Genomic DNA, 10,830 nt, shown 5'->3' on the forward strand with positions numbered 1-10,830 from the left:
TTTTTCAAGGAAATAGAAGAGGCAATCCAAAAATTCATATGGAACAATAAAAGACCCTGAATAGCAAAAACAATCTTTAACAAAAGAACAGAGTTGGAGGAATATCAATACCAAGTTTCAAACAAGCCACAGTCATCAAAACAGCTTCTACTGGCACAAGAACAGACCTAAAGACCAATGGAATAGTATAGAAAACCCAGAACTGAATCCACAATGCTCCACAGAATATTCAATAAGGGAGCTAAAAAAATAGAATGGAAGAAAGACAACCTCTTCAGTAAATGGTGCTGGAAAAATTGGTTAACTACTTGTAGAAAACGAAAGTTAGATCCATATATATCACCCTGAACCAGAATCAACTCGAAATGAATCAAAGACGTGGAAGTCAAAGCAGACACTCTGAAAACATTACAGAATGGAATAGGAGAAACCCTAGGTCTCCTTGGCACAGGCCGAAATTTTCTTAAAAGAGCCTCAGAAACAAAACAAATAGAAGAAAGTTTGGACAAATGGGATTGCATGATCTTACAGAGCTTCTGCATGGCAAAGGACATAGCTAGGAAGATCAATAGAAAGCCCACGGATTGCAAGAAGATCTTCACTAGCCATACAATGGACAAAGGACTCGTATCTAAAATATACCTGGAACTCAAAAAATCAAATCCCTCAACAACAAATACTTAAAGAAACAACTGCCCAATAAATAAGTGAGCTTAAGAATTATAGAGAAACTTCTCTGAAGAGGAAAGGAGGATGACCAATAGATGCATGAAGAAATGCTCAACCTCTCTAGTGATAAAGAAATGCAAATCAAAACAACATTGAGATACCACCTCACCCCAGTTAGAATGGCTATAACCATGACATGTAATAACAACAGATGCTGGAAGGGATGTGGACAGAAGAACCTTACTGCATTGTTGGTGGGAATATATACTTGTTCACCACTTTGGAAAGTAGTATGGAGGTTCCTCAAAAGACTCCACATAGAGCTCCCCTATGACACAGCAATCCCACTTTTGGGCATTTCCACAAATGACCACAAACAAGACCATACTAAAGCTACCAGCCCAACTATGTGTATTTCAGCATTATTTAACATAGCTAAGATATGGAATCAAAACAGATGTCCCTCAGTAGATATATGTTCCTGGTAAATGTTTGTTTGTTTTTTTTTTGGGGGGGGGTCCGGTTGTGGGGCCTGAACTCTGGGCCTGGCACTGTCCCTCAGCTCTTCACGTCAAGGCTAGCTCTCTACCACTTGAGCCATAGCGCTACTTCTGGCTTTTATTCTTTCTTCTTATGTGGTGCTGAGGAATCGAACCCAGGGCCTCGGGCATACAAGGCAAACACTCTATCAATGAGCCACCTTCCCAGGCCCCTTCTTGGTAAATGTTTTTTCCAAAATTTTATATTTGTCATAGATGTCATAATAATCACCAAGGCAAATAAACGGTATTAAGCAAAGGAATTTAAAATATGGTAGCAGATATTAGATTTGTTAGTCTAGTTTGGGGTTATGCTACTAGCACATATATGTTGTGGGAAAATGTGTGAAGTTGCTGCCTTACACGACAAATTATTATTCGCATTATCACCTTGGTAAGATATTATAAGGTATAGTTTTATTTCTAGACAATTTTTGTTTATATGTGAATATTAGCCTTAACATTACACTTTCCTCCCACTTTTTTTTTTTTGGGGGGGTCCGGTCGTAGGGCCTGAACTCTGGGCCTGGGCACTGTCCCTCAGCTCTTCAGCTCAAGACTAGTGCTCTACCAGTTGAGCCACAGCGCCACTTCCGGCTTTTTTCTTTTTGCTTATATGGTGCTGAGGAATCGAACCCAGGGTCTCACGCTTGCAAGGCAAGCGCTCTACCACTGAGCCACCTTCTGAGCTCTCTCCCCACTTTTTATCTTTTTATTTTTTGTCAGTTATGGATCTTGAACTCTGGGCTTTGGCGCTGTCCCTGAGCTCTTCAGATAAAGTCTAGTGCTTTACCATTTGAGCCACAGTGCCACTTCTGGTTTTCTGGTGGTTAATTGGAGGTAAGAGTCTCACTGATTTCTTACCAGGGTTAGTTTTGATCCACCATCCTCAGATCTTAGCCTCCTGAGTACCTAGGATTACAGGCACGAGACATTGGCGCCCAGCTAAAATGTTACTTATTTTAAATTCTGTGGCTTAGTTGAATGAGGAGCATGAATGTTTAGAAAAGTAACTTTCAAATAATCTCCCTAAATAATTTCAGAGTTCCATTTTCGTAATCCTTATTGCAGTGGCTAATATCAGGACCTCCCAAAATAACAGAATGATACTTCATTTTCCACTTCCCATAAGACACTATTGAAAGACAATGAGTTAGATCTACAAATATAAGTCTAAGAGAGAATATATAATTGAAAGAATAAAAAAAATTGATGACACAGGAAGGCACAAGTGCCTTTCCTTTTCAAAAATAAGGAATTTCATAAAAGTATTTTTAATGGCAGGGCTTTTTCATCTGAAAAACAAAAACAACACAATATCATAATATGTTGAAAAGGATCACCAACTACGTTAAGTGTGATATAGCATTGGAGACATTAAGAAATGAATTGATTCAGGTAAAATAATTCTTTTGGAAAACTATGTTTATTAAGTTTATTCATTGTAAATTTTATTTTTCTTTACATGTCACTAAATATACATATGTATATATGTATGTAAACATGTATGTGTATATGCACACACATCTATACATATGTATGTTTATATATATGTGTGTATGTGTATATATCAGCAGGATCTGTCCAGTGAACTGCATGGTTATGCAATTTCCTCATGGCAAGTTCATCAGAAGTATGGACTTCTACAAACCTCCACACAGCTGCAACACTACTGCACATGCAAACTTAAGTGCTCACCATTGTAACCCAGACCTCTGTTTTATTAAAGCTTTTTATATAGAGTGTTATAGTTTCATTTAGGCCTGACACAAAATGTGCCTGTCCCTAGAGATCAATGATGGCATTTATTACTACAATATTGTAGTGTAAATCTTTACATTGAACACATATTCATTATGAGTTGTTCTATCTTTCCTTTTCTTACTTAAATTTTAGGAAGTTGATTTGCATTTTGATGTTGTATTTTCCTGACAAGTACTCCATCACTTGAGTCACTCTACCAATGCTTTTTGTTTGAGTTACTTTACTCATAGGTTAACAATTTTTTCACCCTGCCCAGTAGAGGTTATACTCCTAATTACCTATGTCTGCCATGTAGCCCTAATCATGATTGCATTACAATATCCCTAGCTAGTAGAGTGATATGGGCAACACTTTACTTCCTAGACTGATCCTGAACTGAGATGCCTGGTTTATCCCTGTTTACTTATTGTTGTGAGCTCCAGTTCTGCCTACTTCTAGAATGTATGACAGAAATAAATGATTTAGGGAGATTTGATTTAATCACTGGTATAAATGCTAATATAGGTGATTTGACATTAAATATAGGATACATTTTAACGTATAATTACCCTAGTCATATATTTTGATCAGTAATTTTGTTTCACATTAAAAACACCTCTTGACCATAATTAAGGACTAACTTTTGCTGTTCGTTAACTTGTATTTCATTTGGGAAAATAAACCATGTCTTGCATTTGGGATAAAGTACTTTGAATGGTCTGGTGTGCTGGCTCACATCTATAGTCACTGTCAGCAATCAGAAGTAAATAGATCACAACTTCACCATATCCTAACCAAAAATTTAGGAAGTCTCAATCTCAACAAAAAAGTGATCATGGTGAAACATACCATTAATCTCAGCAACACAAGAGGCTAAGTCTCTGCCCAGAAAGAGTGAAAAAGAAACAAAGAGAGAAAGAAAGAAAGAAAAGAAAGAAAGAAAGAAAGAAAGAAAAAGAAAGAAAGAAAGGAAAAATAAAATTATTGAGATTGAATGGTTTGGATTCAGGAGTCACGTGGCAGAAGTAGTATCTGTATTTGGTAATAGGTCTGCCTACAGACGTTGAGGCCCTACCTACATCTTGGCTAAGTTTTCACAATTTATCGGTGTATCCTAGGTATCTGGCCCACCTGGAGGCAGCCATATTCCTCTCCTGCTAGGTAACAAACTGGGCTACCTCTTGTCACACCTCCCATCTGACCAGAGGAGGGTTGCACGCCCTGAGGTCACATCCAGATCCAGTGTAGCCACAGTTTACCCCCACCTGGCCACAACTCATCTGGTCCCCAGCCTAGATAATTCCTGGCATGAGGTTGGGTCGTCCTTTTTCTGGCTATGTCTCTCCACCATGCATGGGATGGGCAGCAGTTTGGTAAATAAAATACATTACCTGACTGAATACAGTGTGGTATTCTCTTCATCAGCTATCTAGTTAATATACCTGACACTTTGGAGTTTCTAGTTATAAATCTGTGGATATTAATCCTGTGGATAATTTTGTGACACATGTGACTTTAGTATCTACAAAGAATATGTGCTCACTCATTATTTAACAGTATACTTCTACCTGGAATTCTGTAGTTAACCTTAATCTTTAATTAACCTTAAAGTCTATTTTGTTTGCTTTGTTTTGTTTTTTGCTTAAAGTCATAGAAGAGTTGGTGGGACAATCTGAAAGCATCTCTGGCTTCATATTTTCGCATCACGCTGGGCCATACAACGTGTCTGCCACCAAGTCAGATGATGGGGCTCTCAAATTCTGGAAAGCAGATGAACCTTATAATGTACCATGCCTTTTTGATTTCTCAGATTATTTTAAAAATATAATTGTTACTAAGCTGTGTACAGCGTGGTGAACATTTCACAATTCATGTAATGTGTACATTTGTCTTGTAGACAATGCTAACCTTTCCTGAGCTTTCTCCCAGTTTCTGTTTTTTGTTGTTGTTGATGATTGTTTTTGTTTATGTGCCTGAACTTCAAGCTTGAACTCAGGGCTTGGGTGCTGCCCCTGAGTTTTTGTAATCCAGGCTACTCTACCTCTTGACCCCCAGATCTCTTGATGGCTTTTTGTTGTTAATTGGAGAGAAGAGTCTCACAAACTTTCTCATTCCAGCTGGCTTTGAACTGTGATCATCAAACTCCTAATTAGCTAGGATTATAGGTCTGAGCCCCCAGTGTCCAGCTACTAAAGTGTTGGTTTCATGCTTCCTGTTGTGTCACAATTTTCCTCAACTCTTGGCACCAATACTACACATTGCCTGGCTCAAATCTGAATCACTGGAACATGTATGTATATTGAGGAAGGCAAGAATAGGAAATTATAGGCAATAGGGACATATAAGATAAACAAAATCATTTTGTTAATTATGCATGGCCTGTGAATGATGTTATACATATCCAAGTGGGCGTTGGCAGAGATGGGGTTTCTCATCCTGTTCTTAAAACAAAACAAAAATCAACCAAAAAATGATACATATGAGTCCAGCAATTTCCTCTAATTAGAGACCTATCTGCCCTAGTTTATGAAAAAGTGTCCTTTATTGAAGTGCTCCTACTTTTTCTAACTCAAAATATAATATAGTTGTCTGTAGAATTGTATACCACAGATGTCATTTTATTAATTCACAATGAATTCAGATATTTAAATGTTTATTTAATTTTATTGGTTGTGGAGCTTGAACTTAAGGCCTGGGCACTCTTGATGAGACTCTGTGCTCAAGTTAGTTAGCACTCTACCACTTGACTCACAGAGCCACTTCTGGTTTTTGAGTTGTTAATTGGAGATAAGAGTCTTATGGGGATTTTTCTTACTGGGCTGGCTTTGAACAGTGATCTTCATATGTCAGCCTCATCTGTAGCTGGGATAACAGGCAAGAGCCACTGGCACTTGGCTTCAAATTGTCATTTTTTTTAAAATCATGAATTGCTTAATGCTTCTGGATCACATATATAATCCTACCTATACTTAGGATTATTGGTATGAGAAACAACATTACTTGTGTGTTGTTTATGATGGTTTGTATTGGCATGATTTACTATTGTTTATTTCTGATTCTACAAGGCTCTTATGTTTATTTTCCCCTAATGGGGTTGATAGGTGGTCTGTAGTGTTGAACCTTCTTTGGTTAACATGAAGCCATGTGGAAATTCTTTCCTAGCATGACATGAAATTGAAATCCTCCTGCTCTCATCCTCCCCATGATCCTTGGATGATAGATGTATTCAATCCACATAGTCAGATTGGGGACCATTGCAGGTAAAACTACACTGATCTTGAACTGATGTCCCAAATAACTAGCTTTACAGGCATATGCCTTCAAAAATCTTGTTGTATTTTTTCACTTTGAAGTAGTGTTTGTACAAACTTAGGGAGTGCAAAGATAACATAATACTTATTTAGTATATTGAATAATCCGACCAATATAATTATCAGGTTTATCTCCTAAAACAGTGAATGCTAATGTACATTGGTAACCTCCTGACTCTGGTAGTTATTTTGGAATATACCATAAACATGAATACATTGATAATATGTACTAGAGGATTGGACGTTGATAGAGATAGGGACAAGTTTGACTATGTGTAGTAAATATATATTTATGTATTGCTGCTCTGAAGATTATTATCATATATTCATCATGACAATGATTTTCCTGTAATGTAGAATTTTCGATTTCATAATCTGCCATTTTTATCTTCTTTACATTCTCCTTATAAATATGAATATTTTTCCTGTTCCTTTTAATTTTATGAAATTAGTAAAAGATGGAATTAAAAATTCATGGTCTACTAAAATTATCTCATTTTGTTTGATTTTTGTGATGCTAAATCATTAAGACCACAGTTTCCTGAAAGTTATGCTAGCAGACTATATCACTAAATTTTATTGTAATTATATCTTATTATTATATTTTGTATAGGATTTTACTGTTGCTGTTTTTTGATATACATTGTTGTGAAGATGGACTGAAACTAGATCCAGTAACAATGCTTTATCACCCCACTGTCTCCAGTAAAAATGATTTATCACCATGTTCTGGAAGCTCATAATTATAACTCTAGCTAATCAGGAGGCTGAGACCTGAGATTTAATTCAGACAGCTTGCACAGGAAATATTATGAGTCTCTCATCTCCAGTTCACTACAAAACGCTTGCAGTGGAACTGTGGCACAATTGGTAGAGCACTAGATTCAAGGGCAATATGCTCGGGATTGTCATATAGCCATGAGTTCAAGCCCTAAAACACACATATACACAGACACACATTCACAAAAATACACACACTCTCACACTCATTATACATGCACAAAATCGCAGGCAATGTTGTATCTTAAATTCTTATCCAGAGATTGGAAACAGCTCACTGATTTTTGAAGAGTTTTCCTTGATTATTTTGAAAAGGGAGGATAGTTCATGGGACATAGTCAACAAGACTTTAGTGAGGAATATTTCATAAATGCGTAGCTTATAAAAAGAACAGGAGCACAGTTTTTATCTTTAAATATTACATTCCTTCAACTATAGTATTTTTAAATAATAATCAATGAATTATGAGAAAACAATGAAGGACCTCTTCTCCTCTCCCCCTCTCCTCCATCATAAAAATATTACAAAAGTATCAAAAATAGTCTTTTATCTTACAAGAATGTACACCTCTAAAAATGTCTGACTGTATGTGTAATGTTTGTTTTTCAATACTTGTTTGATTTTCCCACCACTAAGTACTTGCCTTTTTTCCAGATGACAGCACACAGGGGCTTCAGGAGCACAGAAGATTAGGATTAAAAATCCTAACAATGTCCTAGGAAGTAGAGGTCAAAAATACATGCAAGAAGCCCATGGCAGGCTGAGAGGGTCCTGAGAGCAAAATGATTTGTGCAGGATGAGAGAAATAGTGACAAATAAGGCATGGATCAGACCTAGGAAAGTCTCCTTGAGCTGAAATCATGCTAGTACCTAGGCCTAGCTGAAGTTGTTGGGATTTGACAATGTCCACATATGTATATAGTGATGTGGGAAGGGAGATTTCAGTCTCCAGTTTATCTTTGGGGTGGTCTTATGTAAGCAAGCAGCTTAGATCATTGGCTAGATGACTCCAGCTCCCTCACAATGGAACATAATATAGAACCCTGAGAGCCAGGTAACTGTTAACTGACTGTCAGTTCAAGCCAGTCACTTGGCCTGTGGCTCAGAAACATGAAAGGTGTTCCTGTGTTGTTTTCAAATTGGAAGAAACTCGGGTCTCAGGCATGAGAGGTGTGAGTGCCTCACTTGAAGCTGCAGACATTGGATCAGTGCCAAACCATGAATCCAGTGTCTCAGCCCTTGTTATAAGAACAAACCAAAGGAAGCACAAAGCAACTCAGATAAGGTATAACCATGATAGGATACTTATTTAATCTCATCCTAGCCCATACTAGAACATTCTTCTTGTGTGCTTTTATATGTGTATACTGAGAAAATATTTACTGTGTCGTTTTCAATCCACTCTATTACAATTACTCAATTTGAAGTGTTCTTCCATTTCCATTTTTGAAAGAGCCATTCTTTTTACCACATTAATGTGAGAATGAGTCAGCCGAGACCCTGAATATTCCTTATAATATATGGAGTCTGACTCAGGCTTGTTGGAAATGCTGGTGATGGACCTGGTCCCTGCCTAAAAGAAAGGTGATCTCTTCTATATTGGAAACTTCCTCCACCACTATAGACAGTGGGGAAAAATTAAGCAGGTGCTGGATTTTTTTTTGTGTAAAAAGTGAGTGTTCTTCCTTTAAACCCAGGGCTGATGAGATCCCCTGGCAGAGTATTGGAATACTTGGCACCTCTCTGAGACTGTTTCCCTTGGGCTTTATCATAGAAGCTTGGCTTGAGACAAAGAAGTGCACTCCCTGGCTAATTTCTTAGGACCCGACAGCCAGAATATTTCAATTTCCTCAGAATCTAGTGGAGCCTTAGCAGTTTGCTAAGGCTAGGATTAAAGGCATGAGCCAGTGGCACCCAACATCCACCCTCACCTAGGAAATCACTAACTTGGAGGCCTTTGAAGTAACTAGAAGAAAGGGTCAAAAGTTGAATTTGGGGCCTGAGTGCTGTCCCATGGTTGTTCAGAGGTAGCACTCTACCATTTGTGTCCCAGGTCCAGTTCTGGCTTTTGGCTGGTTAATTGAATATGTGTCTTTAGAATTTTACTGACTAGACTGGGTTCAAACTGTGATCCTCAGAGCTCACCCTCCTGATTAATAGGATTACAGGCAAGAGCAATTGTGCATTTATTTGGACAGGTGCATAAAGCCTCTTCACATGAAACTGTATAGATATAATCTTTACTTTTTGTCTGTCATGTTTACATTACCATGTGGGATTTAGCCAGTCTCATGTATGCCCTGTTAGTTCATAAAAGGAGAAGCATAGTTAACTTCTATCTCTTGTCCCATTGGTACAGATCCTTCTACCATAACTGGAAGGAAGATGAACAAGTGAAGAAGTAAGTGGACATTGGCATGAAGAGAAGTTCTGTCCTTGAAAAATGGGTATATTTTAGTTTTCTGAATCAAAGTCAACTTTGCAGACCAGTTGTGATTTTCACCAGGAGGTTGATGCTTAGCATTTCAGTGGATAGCAGATTACACAGTAGTAGAAGTGGGAGTGGTTTTGGAATCTCATGGATGACAGGGAGGATTGTGTGTAACAAGTCAGATCCAGTGGGAAACAACTTTCTCTGCCTATCACAGGGAGAGTTTTAGAGGATTGTATTTGCGAAATTACTTCTTTTGTGAAAATATCATACAGAGGAATTAAAATTACATGACCAAGGTAATGAGTACATTTCTTATCAAGCATTGTTGCCTCCTCCTTTGTTTCCACTTACCATCTCCCTCACATCACTGTATGTAATATATCCAAGGACTGTAAAACATATAAAGTTAGATTTGTGCTCCATTGTCCAAATTTCATGATTCATAAAAGAGTGTATTCACAGTACTTTATTTATACTGAACTTTTTTCCCATTCTTTATTATTGAGCACAACATTAATGTTGGTAAGTCTTGCCTTTTCATTGGAAAATTCTCTTAAAAAATTTCTAAACTTTCCTTTCTTTTATACAGCAAATAAAACTATGTATGGTATGTGAATATCACCAGTAGAGAAGTAAGTGAATGTCACCTCTACAATGCTCTGGACCTGCTTGATCATCTCACCTAGCTGCAGCTCTGTGTTCTTTAAGGAATCCTTTCAGGTCAAATGATCTTCTCCATAGTGCCCAGGTTAGGGTGCTCAGTAACTTCCCTCCAGTCTCCAAGAATAGCTCATGGATGTTTATTCATTGCAGAAAATAGATTTCTCTATTTTCCAAAAAAAAAAATGTGATTGGGTTAAGTCTGTACTGTCATAAAGATTTTATTTTACATTCGTCCATATTTCCTTCAGAGAATTCCCTAAATGTTTAATTAATGGGAGGAAAGGGCTGGGAAAGAGTGGGGGAACAGAACACACTCTACAAACGGAAATCTATTCATTATCTGACTCATTTAATTGTAATCACTCTGTACATGCTCTTTATAACAATAAAGTAAATTAAGAAAAATGTTCAATTAGACCAATCTGGTCAGAATGTAGACATGTACACCTATTCACCTAACAAAACTAATGCTTTCCAAACATTAAGAAAACAGTATACTCACAAATAAAGTGTCCTTAAATCGTTTGCAAGGCCGCTCTAGCCCAGCCACCACCATCACACCTGGTTCTTGTCCAAGATGAGGTGCCACGGGCACTGCCTCCTGGGCTTCAATGCAGTCATTGTGAGGTTCTGTGGGTCACTGTTCCACCTCTCCAGCCCCGAAGCTGCACAGTGGAGCCAAGTCAGATCA

General features: G+C 37.7%; 1 long non-coding RNA gene across 1 annotated transcript; it reads left to right on the forward strand.

The window, feature by feature from the left end:
- Positions 1-8,129: 8,129 nt before the first annotated feature.
- LOC138814784 (uncharacterized) lies at positions 8,130-10,348 on the forward strand. The gene is made up of 3 exons (XR_011368091.1): positions 8,130-8,327; positions 9,402-9,443; positions 10,066-10,348. It is a non-coding gene; the product is annotated as an uncharacterized lncRNA (long non-coding RNA).
- Positions 10,349-10,830: the final 482 nt, after the last annotated feature.

This window comes from Dipodomys merriami, unplaced genomic scaffold, assembly GCF_024711535.1.
Source record: "Dipodomys merriami isolate MVZ:Mamm:240054 unplaced genomic scaffold, mDipMer1.0.p SCAF_610, whole genome shotgun sequence".
Lineage (NCBI taxonomy): Eukaryota > Metazoa > Chordata > Mammalia > Rodentia > Heteromyidae > Dipodomys > Dipodomys merriami.